This window comes from Crocodylus siamensis, chromosome 4, assembly GCF_052110815.1.
Source record: "Crocodylus siamensis isolate JL-2025a chromosome 4, ASM5211081v1, whole genome shotgun sequence".
NCBI lineage: Eukaryota > Metazoa > Chordata > Crocodylia > Crocodylidae > Crocodylus > Crocodylus siamensis.
In genome coordinates, this window is record NC_143398.1 from 239,843,396 (window position 1) to 239,858,540 (window position 15,145).

Consider the following 15,145-nt stretch of genomic DNA (forward strand, 5'->3'; position numbering starts at 1 on the left):
CGTGTGTGCACACAGAACCAGACGAGGCAGACAAGCGCACAGGACCAGGTGCTGGGCTCGGAGCGGGTGGCAGTCAGGCGGCTCAGCTGCTGCCAGCCACGAAGCCAGGCTGCTCCCAGCAGGCGGCTGGGCGGCTGCAAGCCCTGCTGCAAGCAGACCGGGCTCCGTGGCTGGCTGCAGTTACCCAGAGCCTGGGCCGGTTGCAGCCAGGAGGCTGCAAACATCTGCTCTGGGCTCCTGCATCAGCTCCATACCAGCGGCTGCACGTGTGCCTTGGAGCGGATGGCGGGGATAGGGCCTGAGGCAGCGCAGTCCTCCTGCTACCTGCTCTGAGGTCCACGTGCAATCGCTGCCAGCATGGAGCTGGTGCCAGGGCCGTGAAGCCCCGTGCAGGTATTTGTAGCCTGCCTGCTGCAGCTGCCCAGAGTCCAGGCTGGCTACAAACAGCTGCGCCAGGCTCCAGAGTCCAGTCATCAGCTCTGCGCCAGCAGTGGGGGAGAGGCCAGGGTTGCGGAGCCCCAGGCTCCCCCGCTCCCCTGTCCGCTCCAAGGTGAACGCGCGCATGCCAGTATAGAGCTAATGCCGGAGCCCAGAGCAGATGTTTGCAGCCTCCTGGCTGCAACCAGCCCAGGCTAGCTGCTGCCAACCACGGAGCCCGGTCTGCTTGCAGCAGGGCTTGCAGCCGCCCAGCCGCCTGCTGGGAGCAGCCTGGCTTTGTGGCTGGCAGCAGCTGCCTAGAGCCCAGGCTGGCGGTGGCGTGCCGAGCAAAATGGCCTTGCGTGCCATGCTCGGCACGCGTGCCGGGGGCTGCCGACCCCTGGTGTAGAATAAACCAACACAGCTGCAATAGTAAATGCCTCTTTTTATCCAGCGGGGCACAGAAATTGCAGCTTCTACGATGGAAACAGATTTCCAAGAGGAAGCTGCTACAGGTGTCCTAGGATGGGAAGAGAGGAGTCTTGCTTTAAGGGCTAGAGGGGTGTTGTTTGGCCTCTTCCCAAGTCCGGGGTTGAGGGAGAGAGATTGCTGTGCTAGCAAAACTGAGTAATCAGACACATGTGGCTTCCAGTGACAGTGTGTGGATTTACAGTATAATAAAGATATATATGGCCATTTGGAGCAAGCCTTTTTGAACGTAAAGTGACTTTGTATATTGATTGCTGGAGGAATTTGTACAGAACCTTATTTCCAGACATATAACTGAGTGTATTATTTACTCGCTATCAAGCCTGGATAAATGGCCAGGCTCCTGAGGGGTGGAGGGCAGTGCCAGTTGCGCATGGACAGGATGGATGCGATGAGGGTTGCATCACGACTGGCAACAGAGAGACACCGGAGCAAATAGAGCACGTATCATAAGGAAATCATTACCACGGTGCAGACCTGAAGCTGGCAATGGTTGGAGTTGGGGTAAAATAGGACATCCTGTTTGTACTTCATGACGGCGAGTCCCAGTGGTGTTGTCCCATCCCCTAGCACAGTGGTTTTACAGCAGGGGGGTGGTCAGATGAAAGGGAAACAGGGTTCCCATGCCGGGGTGGACATAAAAACTGAGGAGCCAGGAGTAGGTGGGGAGGATGAAGCCAGGGGTCTGAAGTATCCCAGGCTAGTTGCAAGCTTTTTGATCACTCCTCAGGCTGGCATTGCCAGGTAGGTGGTATCCTGTACAATTCGCCAAGGGGTGACCTGGCATCCTGTGATGCAGGACCCCATGATACCCTGTATAGTTCGAAGCGCTGAATAAAAGCTTTTGTTCCTCCACGTTCTTCTTGTGGGGCGGCAGGTAAAGTCCCCTTTCATAGAGAGCCCTGCACACTCCAGAGAAGAAGGTTTCTTTGTGTTTCCTACCTTGCAGACTTGGTCATATCCCAGTTACTTCCATGGAGACCAGACTGGAGAATCATCGAATGCTAGCAAATGAGGGTGGGAAGGGACCTCAGGAGGTCACATCTAGTCCAACCCCCTGTATGCCACTAGCCCTTTTGGCAACAAGGGCACACTGCTGGCTCCCATTCCCTAAATTCCCATTGGCTGCTCACCTCCTCCCCAAACCGTGCTGCCCGGTGCAGTAGTCTGGGAGCTGCCCTTGCCTGTGTAGACTGAGGCAAAAAAGGCATTGAGCCTTTTCGGCATCCTCGGTCACAAGGTTGCCCCCCATTCATGAAGGGACACACACTTTCCGTGATCCTCCTCTTACTACTGAAACCTTCTTGTTTCACATCCCTTGCCAGCTGCAACGCCAGCTGTGCTTTGGCCTTCTTGACTTCACCCCGGCATGCCCAAGCAAAGCTCTTATACTCCTTCCCAGTTGCTTGCCCAAGTTTCCACTTCTTATAAGCTTCCTTTTGGTCATTTAGTTTACTGAAGAGTTCCCTGCTAAGCCAAGCTGGTCTTCTTTGCCTTGCCATGCTTGCTAGTCTTCCTGCACATCGGGATGCTTTGCTCCTGCACTCTTGCTAAGGTTTCTTTACAGTACAGCCAGCTTTCCTGGACTCCCCTGCCCTTCAGACTGACTTCCCAGGGGATCCTGCCCATGAGCTCCCTGAGCAAGTCAAAATCTGCTTTTCTGAAGTCCAGGGTCCTTACTCTGCTGCTCTCCATCCTTCCTTTCCTCAGGATCCTGAACTCAGTCATCTCATGGTCACTGCTGCCCAAGTTGCCTTCTACTACTACCTTCGTCACCAATTCACCCCTGTTTGTGAGCAGCAGGTCAAGAAGAGCACGGCCCTTAGTTGGCCACACCAGCATTTGCACCCAGAAGTTGTCCCCAACGCTCTCCAAAAAACGTCCTGGATTCCCTGTGCACTGCTGTATTGCCCTCCCACCAGATGTCCGGGTGACTGAAGTCCTCCCCGAGAACCAGGGCCTGTGCTCTGCCAGCTGTTTGAAGAAGTCTCATCCACCCCTTCCTCCGGGTCTGGTGGTCTATAGCAGACCCACCCCACCAGCCACATCACCCTTGTTGCTCTTCATTCAATGCAGGGGCACAAGGCCAGAAGGTGTGCAGGATGGGGAGACTTTGGGTGGAGTTTCCTAGTCCATCACAGAGCAGCACCTCATGGGCTCCCAGCGGGGATGGCTGCAGAGAGGGAATTTTTTTCTGTAGCCACATGTCCTGCTACTGCCCCCTCCTACAGCGACATCTGAGCATGCTACCATTGTCAAAAGCAGGCATACAAATAAGCCCCTGATCTCCACCTGTCTTCCTCTCTCTTCCCTGGCCCTTTGCCCATCGCTCTTGCTGTGGATGTGAAGTCTCCATTTAGACTGCAAGCTCCTTAGGACAGAGACTGCATCATTTCCACTCTGTAGAGTCCTGGACTTTACTCGCTAGTCTGGTATCTGCCCCCATACCTCAGAAACACGGGAGGGATGTGGAATCAGGCAAAGACAACAAGATGACACTCCACGGATGTGCCTCCAAAGGGCTACCGTGATGCAAATAAATCGCAGCATGCATGAAAACTCTGCTGGATTTCATGACTATGCTCGGCAATAAGAAGCTTCCCCAGATGCTTTGTGAGGGTTAAAAGTCTTAATATTCTTGTGCTCCTGCTGCCACCTAAAGTGCATCAGTGGTAATTCTTGTAGCATAAAAGCTGAGGAACAACTCACCACGAACTTGACTTCATAAATCTACTTGATACAAGAAATCATGGACTTAATAGGCATTGGATTTATGACACGTTGCAACCTGCCTGACATCTGATACCCAACCTGCCGCTGACTGACCACTTGCATTCCTGCACACATCCGCCTCCCTTCCCTCCTCTACCTATTGTCTTCCCAACTTCCGCTCATTTGCACTTCATACACCTGCATGCTGTAAATTAGCTTCTTGTCTACCTTGGAGAACACAAAACACTAGCAGAGCCTCCCAATGCCTGACGAAGGGTTTGTGCCTGAAAGCTTGCAAAGAACTTTTTTCCAGCTATTTAGTTGGTCTAATAAAAGATATCCCATTGTGACAGGGCGGGACCTAGGGGTGCCGTGAACTCCCCTAGCGCCCCCTACCGTGCCAAGTTGGTGTCAACGCACCCTCACCATCTTGCCTGCCACGTCTTTGATGTTAGAAGTGTTTAAGGGAGGATGCCTTTTTGTCCTCTTTCCCTTTTCCCCTTTCAGGGCCTAGCTCTTTTCCTTGATCTAACAGTGCTCCTTCGGGCCGGCTGCCGGTTGGGCGAGAGAGGGAGAGAGCACCCATAGCCTCCTGTCAGTGTTTTATAGAGGTCAGCCCCGCCCCTTCCGGTCAGCTGACTCACCAGGTGTTGGCCCTTGGCTCCTCCTCGTTGCCCCTAGCAACCAGCACCTGAGCCTATACTGCTGCTTTTCAGTAGCAGGCACCTTAGTGCCCTGCTACACCCATCTACCCTTGCCTGCCTGAGGACAACTCAGGGCCTTGTTACACCTTAATTTTGGGTGGGTTCTGGAGCTCTTAACCCCTGGCTTGTTGGCACATTAACACCATTTTAAGTGGCTTAAAGCACTTGTTATGCAGCTCAACGATACACCACGGCAGGGCAGGATGATCTCTTGGTCTGCAGACCCCAGCTCCTGGTCCATTAAGCTGTCACCACCCTACACAGGTATGCGGCTCAAATTGAAGGTGCGACTGCAAGCTAGTGCTAAGCCAACCACAGCTCACAATGTACCTTGCAACAGGTTTATTCCTCTTGATCTACTTTTCTAAATCTGGGCTGGACGTCAGCTTGGGAAAGATGAAAGTCTTGTTACGTTTGTCTCCAAAGACTCTGCTCCAAATAAGATGTAGACTACCAGAGCAGTTGAGCAACAGCTCTCCACTGTGAATATGTGTTGCGGGGCTGATTTCCCCAGGCAGCACTTTGGGAGGTTTAAGGAAAAGGTCCCAGGCTAGGACCCCATTTGACAAAGCTCTTCCTCAGCGGCACCTGGAAATGTTTGCCTTGTGATTCAAAGGAGATGCCTGGGCTTCTGGTGCATCTCAGGAGCCACTGGTGAAATCCCTGTAATGGCTTAGGAGGAAAATCTAATTGCAGGTAATGTCAGCAGGTGACTGGAGAAAGAGGAATAGGCCAGTGGCCTTTATCTCCATGACACTAGCTTGTGACCAAAGTCATAACCCCCCCTGCAGTAAGACGTTTGACTTCCAAGATTAGTCATCCAGTAAAGCAGAGTTGCTCCAATTAGCAAGCAGGAAAAGGAAGAGCATTGAGAAGACTCTACCTGGTGGGTATTTGAGCCAATCATTTCAACCCTAAAATAAACCCTCCCTGGGTCTAAATATGTTGTGCCGTTTCTAGCTCCAAACATCAGATGTCCCGAGCTGCTTGGGCCAGCCCTATCCAACGCGGCCTCCTTCTCATGCAACAGTGTCGAACTAATCCATTTCTCTTGCATTTGCTCGTCAGAATTGGGTATGATCCAAAAACATTCGAAGTAGCCGGGCCAGGGGGAGAACTCTAAAAGAAAATTCAGCTTCCAAGTCCTGTGTAAAATAGCAATAACTTTGTTCGGCTCCTGTGCTGAATGAATGCCCAATACCAGAAGTTCTGTACAGTCAGCGTTAGCGAGCCCAGGGAAATCTTAAATTGCCTCGTAAACTGGAAGCCAAGTGGAAGTATTACTTAAACCCTCAAAAAGCATAATTTGCTGCTGTAGATCAATGCGTTACCTTATTAAATACAGGGACCATTACTACATGTAAGTTATGAACTTGGCTTTCCAACTTTAAATACAGCCCTCACAGTGGCGAGTACCTTGGTTGTGCCTGTACCACCTCCACAACACGGTCAGGGAAACCGCAGTGGAGCGTGGGAGGACCAAGCCAAAAACATGGATTGCAGGACTGCTGGGCGCGGACCATAAAATCTGTGCCCGGTCCCAAAAGAAGGGTGGCCACGCACCGGGTTGGGGGTACGTCCCGCATGGCAGTGAAGACTGCTGTGCTCCCTGGCGCAGTTCAGGGACAGTGTAGCTATGTCTTTAATAACTATATGGGTAAGGGGTAGGACCATGGATCCTCTCTAGCAACTCTACTGTGCATGCAGTGTGTCTGTATGCATGGAGAGATTAGTGAATATACACCAGTTTAGTGCGGAGGTTTTATTGGGGTGAATTTAAGACACTGGCGATGCATAGGGGGTGCATGCAGGTGTACGTGCACACCCTGAAATCAGCCACGCACCCCCTGGAAGTGCCAGCCATGAAACCTGAAATGCACTTCCAGTTTTGCCTCTGGCTCGGTGATTGGTTGCTGGGGGACCCCCCTTTCCCACCCCACCCCGGTCCACGACCTGGTGCCCCCCCAGACTCGGGAGGCACCAGACACCCACGATTTAAGATGCTTACATTACTCAAAGATGACTGGTTGTCTCCCACCACCTCCTTGTCAAGCTTAGCCCCGCTGTGAAGAACTCAGTCCCACCCATCGCACAACCAAGCCCACCAATTCGGAAGCACAGTTGACTTTGACCACGGGCCTCGGCATTGCCCTCGGGCCCTTTTGGGATGGGCAGGTGTAGCCCTGCCCCTACTCGCCAAGCTAGTTACCCTTTTAACATTCGTGACCGCGGTGCAGTAATGCCCAGCTAGTCCAGAAGATGGGTAACAATGCACGCAGTGTTTCATTGAACATCTTGATGTATCGTCTCCCAAAGTAAACAGCCAAAGAACTAATCGACTTGAGCACATATTTACCTCCCGAGCTAGTAAATCTTAATCTTGACTTCTGTCAAAGCAAATATCATGGTGTATTTGTTCTCCTGATTTTACAGAGAGCTAAGCTGAAGCGTCCAGAAGCTAAGCAATTTGCCCAGGGTGTCATATGGTGCTTTGACAGATTGCCATCAAACAACAATTCCTTTCTCCCCACAAAATCTGAGAAGCCATTTGAATCCTAAATGATGGATACTGCTGTAGCAAGGCCGTTCAACCCCCGTGCGAGCTGATGGCACACAAGCTTTCCCTACTTCCACATTCAGGAGGAGCTACAACAAACCAGTCAGGTCTAATATTTCCTTCACTTATCTGTGCTGGGCAATTTTTGCTTCTCTTGAACATGGAAACAGGAACTGCTTGTGGCATCCGTCATAGATAAATATGAACTTTTCATTAAGCTTTCTGAAAGTACCGAGGACTTGGAGATAAAATTCAATAACAGCAATGTTGGGGAAAAAAGAATTTAATAAACCAGATTATACCCATCACTTCAACAACAAAAAAATCAGTTGCTTCTGATTACCGTCTTGCTTTCCCTTCCCCTACTCACTTTACTTCTAGCATTATCTGAGCAGTCGGTAGCCTTATGAACCCCTAAAATACAGCACAATCCCTAATGGTGTATAGAAGTTGCTGCTGCAAGGTTTCAGCCAGTGTATGGCATCGGGTCTAACTAACCATTGTCAAGACAGCAGCCACTTAAGTCAGATTACAATTGGCAATAGAGAGGTTGGAAAGCATTATAGTAATGAGAACAATGTGATTTGAAGGTCAGATTCCTCATAAGGCCTCAAGGCAAGAAAATATTTTCTACCCGATATTGGAAAGCGCGTATTCTCCGCTGCCCCGTGAGTTTTTGGCATTCAGTTCTGCTCCCATTTGTCTGGCAGGCATCAGATGTAGAAAATCAAATTTCTGAGAGTGCCTACATCCAGATTTCAAAGGTTCAGCGATGCCTAATGGAAGTTAGGTGCCTAAATCTCTTTAAAACTCTGGCTCTATGTGACTTCTGAAAACGGGTCTTCGGCACTCTTGTGTTTGTCTCTTCCAATCAAGCAAGGAAAGCAAAGTACGCACCAGACAGGGCGAGCGGCCGGCCGCATTTTAAACACCTTGTGTCCGCCCCTGAAACCAGGAGGCCACGTTTGCCCTCAAGCCAAGTTCAATTCATTTCACTAGTTTTCATAAAAAGCAGCGTTGCAAATGTTTTGCTCTGCTCCCCATACTGTGTTCTTCCCCGCCTCCCTCCCTTTTGCAATGGCATCCAAAAGAAATAAAAAATGAAGCAATCGCGTTTGTCCGCCCTGATTTGATTCTGAATAAAGACGGACCCAGGAGCTCTCATTTCCATTCCCTTCTTCTCAGCAAAAAAGACCTCGCCATCTTGCATGGCGTGCCAGGTTCATAACCATTTGTGGGCCAGGCCTTCATGTCATCTCTTTTTAAAGCCAGGCTTTTTGGTTTCAAAGTGGCAGCAACAAAGCGAAGCCATATTGGGTGCAGAAGATGCTGTGCATATCCGATGGTCACCGGGTCTGAAAAGCACGGCTGTAACTTCTAAGTCTGAGGAACGGGGTATAATATTGGCTTCTCGTTGAATGATATTTAAAAATGCCGTAATTATTTCCCCAGAGCCCTGCTTTTCAGAAGCCTATCGCAATATTTCTGCCATCTGGCCTTTCTTAGGTCTTCAATAAAAATTCATCCGGCTGGTTCGCCTAGCATCCAAAGGGCTGCAGACAAAGACAGAGATGCAGAGTCAAACACGGTGATAGACATGTGCTTTTGCCTTGTGGGCACGGGTGGGAGGGCCTCCGCGTGTCCACGCTCATGTGGTTCACAGGCTGTTTGCTGAGGGGTCCCCCAAGCTGGAGCCGCGTGAAAAAGTGAATTGCTGGCTTGAGGCGCTCAGCACACGGATGGAGAAGTTCTGGATTTGGAATTAAAAGCAACTGCATCACCTTTTTCTGAGCACAGGCTGCTGGGAGGAAGCTGGCTGGGAGCACTGGAAATGGCATTTCAACCCACTAGGACCACGCTGGCACTTCCCCACTGTTCGGAGTCACTGACCTGCGCTGGGCTAAAGCGAAGGCCTGGCGGTCATCCCAGCTAAGCCGGCCAGTCAATTAGCAGGGAGCTGATTAAATGGATTCTGTTCGGCTCCAGGAAAGGTCCAGGCTGGGGGCTCAGACCAACACGGTGGATTCGTGGAGTCCGATTCTCGCCTGTGTCCTCACTTACCCCAAAGCGAAGCAAAGTGCTGACCGTGGCGGGCTCTGCTTGCTCACCCTCGCAGAGATATTTTGCACTCGCTTGACACAAGAGGGTATCATGACAAGCAGGCTACCTTTTTTTTTTTTTTTAAAAGGAAAATGTTTCACCTCCCAAGTCAAAGCAATTCCAAATCCGGGAGTCATTCGAGAGCCACATAGGGCCCTATGACCAGCAAACATCCTCCACCCCCGCCTGTGGCTCCAAATCCTTTGGCAGGCATCCCATGTGCAGACCCAAGCCCGGAGACTTGGGGTTCAGATGCCCCCGAGTTTCACTTGCTCGCAGAAGCAACGTAGGGAAGAGTCTCCTATTTCCATAAAGTTGGTGTAAAACCAAGATCTTCCCACGGGAAGTGAAAGTGGGAGGCTAACTGTGCCTTGCCTCGGTCCAGGTCCTACCCCCTGCCAAGGAAGTAGCTTTTGCCTGCAACTAGAAAGCCACTTTAGTGGTCACGGCGTTTCCCCGGCCAGTAGGTTACTTGAGCAATTAGCCACAGGGATGGTGACGGGGCATCCGGCGAGTCCAGGTTCCAGATTAGGCTCCCGGCCCTTTCCAACATGCATTTCCCCTCGGGGTGACGTTCGGTGTTGATGTCATGTGATTTCCTAGCCGTTACCGCAGCGCTATCAAACTGTGCGGCTGCTTTGATTTCCAAGCCCTCTCCCTTTACCTTTTCCAAGAAATGTGCATGCTCTTCCCCACCCATTGTGTATAACAAAAGCCTGCGCTTCCCCACCCCCAAAAGAAAGACTTGGCTGGAAAGGTGCTTCGATTCCACTCTCCACCACGGACTCGCAGCTGCCTTCACGGGAAGAGCGTGGAAAGTTGACCGGCCAACGAGAGAGGGCGCTTGTACACGATGTTTTTTCTACCGAAGGATCCTCTCTAGGTTTATTTCACTCTCGCAATGCACCGCCATGATTCCTGGTACTATTTTGCACGTAACGTGCTTAACACTTATCACGGGTTCACGTGCTGTTACTCGTAAAAAACGATAGAGGACACTTAGCGGACAAATCGTGTCTGAACAAACAGGGGAAATGGAGGTTTTAGATGTGCACGAGAATACACGAAATGACGGTTTCACGATAAAATTCAATGTGGTGGAACAGCTGGGCATGGTAAAAAATAAAACACGTTGGAGGTGGCCACGGTAAATCAAAACCTACCGCCATAAAAAGAGTCAACCTGTCTTTTCACACCCAACCGACGTAGCAAAATGGCAAGTTTTGGTGCCGTTTTGTAACATGTAACTAAACAACGCACATCGAACAGCCCTGCTCTTACTGTCCAGAGGAAAGGCCTTTGGGGCTGAAGTGTGTTGGTTTGTATTTCTGCAGCAGCAAGTGGAGGATGCTAATCTTCCATGCGTGCCCACGTACGGGTAATTTATACAATAACTGTGACTGCCCCAGACAGCCCAATATTTCACTTCAAGAGACAAAACTCTGAACTAAACCTAGGGCATCTGAGGCCAACATGATTAAGTCAGGCTGTAAGAAGGAGTGCAAGCAATAAAGAGAATTATATTAAAAAATATGAACTATCGGGAGAAGAGGATTGGAAGATCTATAAAAACAAGGAGAAGTGAGTCAGGAGGATTATTAAAGGAGCAGAAGCAGATATCGAGTATCAGATCTACAGAGGATGGCTCCGCAGCCGAGTCCAAGCAAATCTGCAACAGGCAGCAAGTAAACAAGACAATTATTCCAGTAAAAATAACCGTGGTGAGTCGGAGTCGGCGGGTGATGAAACGGGTAGGACTTACAAAGTGATTTTTTTCGCCTGCCTCTTTGCAGAGAAGGCACCGGGGCCCGAGAACTGTGACAGGGATCATATCTCTTGTAGGGAGAGAGTAAGATAAAGGGCAGACAACAATGGAAATAGTTATGGGGGGAAAAATCATGAAAAATCATGTATCGTCATCGAGATACATGAAGCAACAAGCTCAAATTAAAAAACACAAACCCCACCAACCTAGTAGCTACACGGAAAATTGAGATAGCGAGTGAAGTATATCAGGTCTGGAGCAGATACATAAAAGCGTGTCATAGGGTGAGTGCAGGAATGCCTTGGAAAATGCATCTCGATGCTGATTATGAAATACTACTATTTCCTACGGGCATTAGTGAAATGCCTGGCTAGCCCGAGTGAGAGCTGGGCTACTTTTGGCTAAATACTGCACGTGCATTGTAAGAGGTAAAGGGTCTGCCCTCAAAGAGCTTGCAGTCTAAGCTAGGGAGTTGCAACCAGGGTGCCATGGGGTGCCACAAAATCCTTTTAGGAGTGCCAGGATATGCTGTGCTGCATTTGCACCGGGGGGGCATGCAAACCTCTACACACAATTCACAAGCTAGACCCAGAGATTTCAAATAGGAATCCAGCATTTCAAAACCATTTGGACCCGTTGTGGTCCTTCCGAGCTCTTCGCAACACAGGAATTGCTCTATTATTTTTCCCTGGTCAAAAAATGAGTGAAAGCTGAGAGCTGGCATTTTCCAAGGAGTACCCTGAGTCTAACGCAGGGTGCCTTGAATCTAACAAGGTCGAGAAGTAAGGAAACCTGGCAGAGCTAAAACACATGGCAGGTATTATGAGTATTAGCCCCATGTCCCAGATGGAAAACTGAGGCACAGAAAGCTCACGTGGTCTCACAGGATGTTTGTGGCAAAACTGGAAGTTCAGACTTGTAGAGCAATAGCCCCATCAAGGGCAATAGCATTATTCAGGTTCAAGTCCAATAATGTGGAAAGAGACTCCGCTCCATCTTAAAAGCTCTATTGGCTTCCTTGCTAGTCTTTAAAAAATCATTTTTCAGGTCGGAGGCAGTTTTGCACGGAAGCCATGCACAGCGCAGAAGACGGATTTATTTCATCTCGATTTCTGGCATGATAGCTAATACGAACTGGGGAAGATGTTAATTCAAGCAGCCTGGCAATGTGCCCGTGAAGGGAACAGTTCATGAACAGTCCAGGAGGCGAACAAAAGCTCCTGCCCTGAGAGTTAAATGGGGAAAAGAGGGGAAAAAAGCCTCTCTCCCCTTGTCCCAGAAAGGAAAACATTTAAATATTCCTTGTCTGGCACCTTTTGCAGCCATGTTCAGCACTGCAAAGTGCTGCTGGGCATCGTCTAGTAGCCCGTTAGCCTGATGACCCCATGGATGGGACACTGGGCTGGGATTTTGGAGACCTGCATCCTGTTCTTCTGCCACGAATCTCTAGCGTGAGGTTTAGCAGGATGCTTCACCTCTTTGTGATTCCTGTTTCTTCTCCCAGGTCTATTGTGAGAGCAAGCTCCTCTGTCTATTACTGTATTTTCTTGCATACCACCCCCCCGGTAAGACACGCACCTTACTTTTGGAAGGCTGACCGTATGACAGAGTAAGTCCTCCTGGAAACAGTGTGTGGCATCCCAGAAAACCATCTAGGTGAAGCCGTGGGAACTTTCCAGCATGGCAGGACAGCAGCAAAGCTAGACCCCAGACTCTCCCAAGACTGTTGCTCCTTTACCAGAAATAGTTCCTGCAAATAATAAAGTGTTATTGGTGCACCACAGGCCGCATCAAGAGACTACAGACTGCATGCAGCAGCCCCCTTGCCCTCAGTGCAAGCTCAGTACAGCTATTGCAATATAGTGATTGCAAATCCTTCTGCCTGCTGGCCCACAGAGAAGCGAGAGCCATTTTGGCAACCATTAGAGCGCAGCACCTCCGCGCTCCTGTTCCTCCATGCTTATATTGCGGCAAAGACAAAGCATCAGCTTCCCCACTTTTAAGATGCACATCCCAGGGTTGGAGGGCAGATTTGGGGTGGGGAGAGGTGCATATGGTACTGCGATGAAATCAGGTACCTATACATCAAGGGCCCAGCACAATGGGATTCCAGTTTCATACTACTAATAAAGACACGGTGCAAAAGTGACGGAGGTCCCTAAACCCTAGCTGACCCATTTGCAGCTTGCCTGTGCGCACAGTGTTGTACAGTGCGCGGTCTTTAGGACTCATCCCCCGTGATGAATGCAGGTTTTAAATAAGATCTCCTAAGAGCGCTAGCTCCAGGGGGGTGTAGTATATGGTAAAATCACCACTCGTTCCATTTGTCTGCAGAAAGATGAGGAGCATGACTGCTCATAAGTAGGTTCACAGATATAAATCACCTTGCTGCTTTCTTCCGTCTGTTCGGGCGAGTCCGAAGCTAGAAATGCCCAGTTTATTCTCACGGACGTGCTACCCAGCCAAGTTTCAAATGGGCTAAGGTGCATCTTTGAGAACTGATGGTAGATTACCTCCATCAGCTCAGCCGCACTCTACCCATGTTATAAACTTTGATGTCCCACACGGAGCCTCCCAAAGTGCTTCATGCGGCCGGGTGGCCGTTACAGCCGCCCCTGCTATAAGCTCATGTCTTCCCTTCAGTTTTAGGGTTTACTCAAGGGAGGAAGCACAGAACAAGCTGTACCCAGCCTTGGGGCATCCAGATAAGCGCAACCGTTTGGTTCCTCGGGGACAAGTAGGAGTGGCACACCTTGTTACTTGTCCCCAGGGAACTCCTGTGCCCTGTGCACTCTGGCACGTGGCAGGTTACCCCGGGTGGGGAAGGGGAAGCTGGGGCCAGCCTTACCTGGGGTCCTGGGGAAGCTGCAGCCACGGTGCTCCTGCATCTGGGAGCCTGAGCGTGGCTCCGGCTGGCCAGGCTCTGGTTTTGGGCAGCGTGCACTGCCGCCGCATGCACCACCTTGCGGGTTTTTTGACCCCAGGATTTCCCAGGGTCAACTCTCCCCCCAACGCTGCAAGGTAACAGCATAGGGAATGCCTGAATGTGCGGTGTGTGGCGCTGCAGACGGGTCCGCTGTCTTTGCATCAAGCAGAGCCATCCTCAGTCCACGCATGCAGCTCTAAGTGAGAACATCCCAGGCGCATCCTGGCAGGGCAAATCCCTAGCTTTATCCAGATTGCACCTGGGCTGTTCTTGATCCATGGAGGCATGCTGCTTATTGCCAACACGAGCTGTGTGTATGGACTTGCAACTAGCAATCAGGACACGCCAGCAGATAGACCTACCCAGATAGCCCCACAAGGACAGTACCACCGTAGGCACAGATAACCTGAGCATTATAGGGCTGCTTAGAAAATATAAATAAATGCCCTTGTGTCTTAACTGCAGGTCACTCAGCAGCACGTTCCTGCTCCTGTACCTGCACCTGAAGAACAGCATTAAGCAATGCGGTGAGAAAGAGCCCTTCCAGGCCAGGACCTGGCACCAACTGTGTGTTTGTGGGATGCTGCGTGTTCTGATTTTGACTTTGAGGAAAATTATAATAGCTCGAAGGCCCTGGCTTGCCTCAAACACTAACAGGCCATTATTCACTGTCTTCAGGGAACTAATGGAGTCCTTGCCCTCCATGCTTTCTGCTGGAGAAGTGGCATTGATTGTTTTATGGTTCATGCTGCTTGTAAAGGCAGGAATCCTTCAACTCAAACATTGCACCAAATGGAAATAGTGAGCAATGTGCTGGGGAGCTTTGGAGCAGGGAAAAGTCCAGGTGCGGTGTAACCAGCTCCCAGGGGGATCGTCGACTGGCCATGACACCCTTCTTCCCTGCTGCCAGGACAGGCCCTTGCATTCCCCTGACTTATCAGTCTTTTGCGACGTCATATAACTTTACCAAGGCCCTACAGTAAACGTGTGGCAGGGCTAGGAAGGGGACCCATAGTCCTGCTTTCCAATCCTTTACCTTAACCATAAAGCCACTCTCCCTCCCTCTCTTGCTGGGTTGACCCAGCAGCTTTCCCACCAGCCCAGCATATTATGATACTTGATAAGACAGAGTGAGACTTCAGGTCTTTCCTTGCCAGAGGCAGATGAATCTCTGGGACGTCAGACACCCGATTTCTGAGAGAGAAGAGGAGGTGGAGGTGGAGGGCATGGTTAGCACATGCTCAGAGCTGAGCACTCCCACCCCACTATGGGGCACCTACCCAACTTCAGTAAGGCTGCCACTTCAAGGTTTCACTTAATGGGATAGTTAATTTAAGCCATCCAGCATTTCAGGCCAATATTAATAACCTCCTAGTGTTATCCAAGTAGGTAATTGTAAAGTTTCATTTTCCTCTCCTGCAAAACCCACTGAGCTATAATTGTTTACCTACCTCCCAGCAACATTGCGGAAGAGA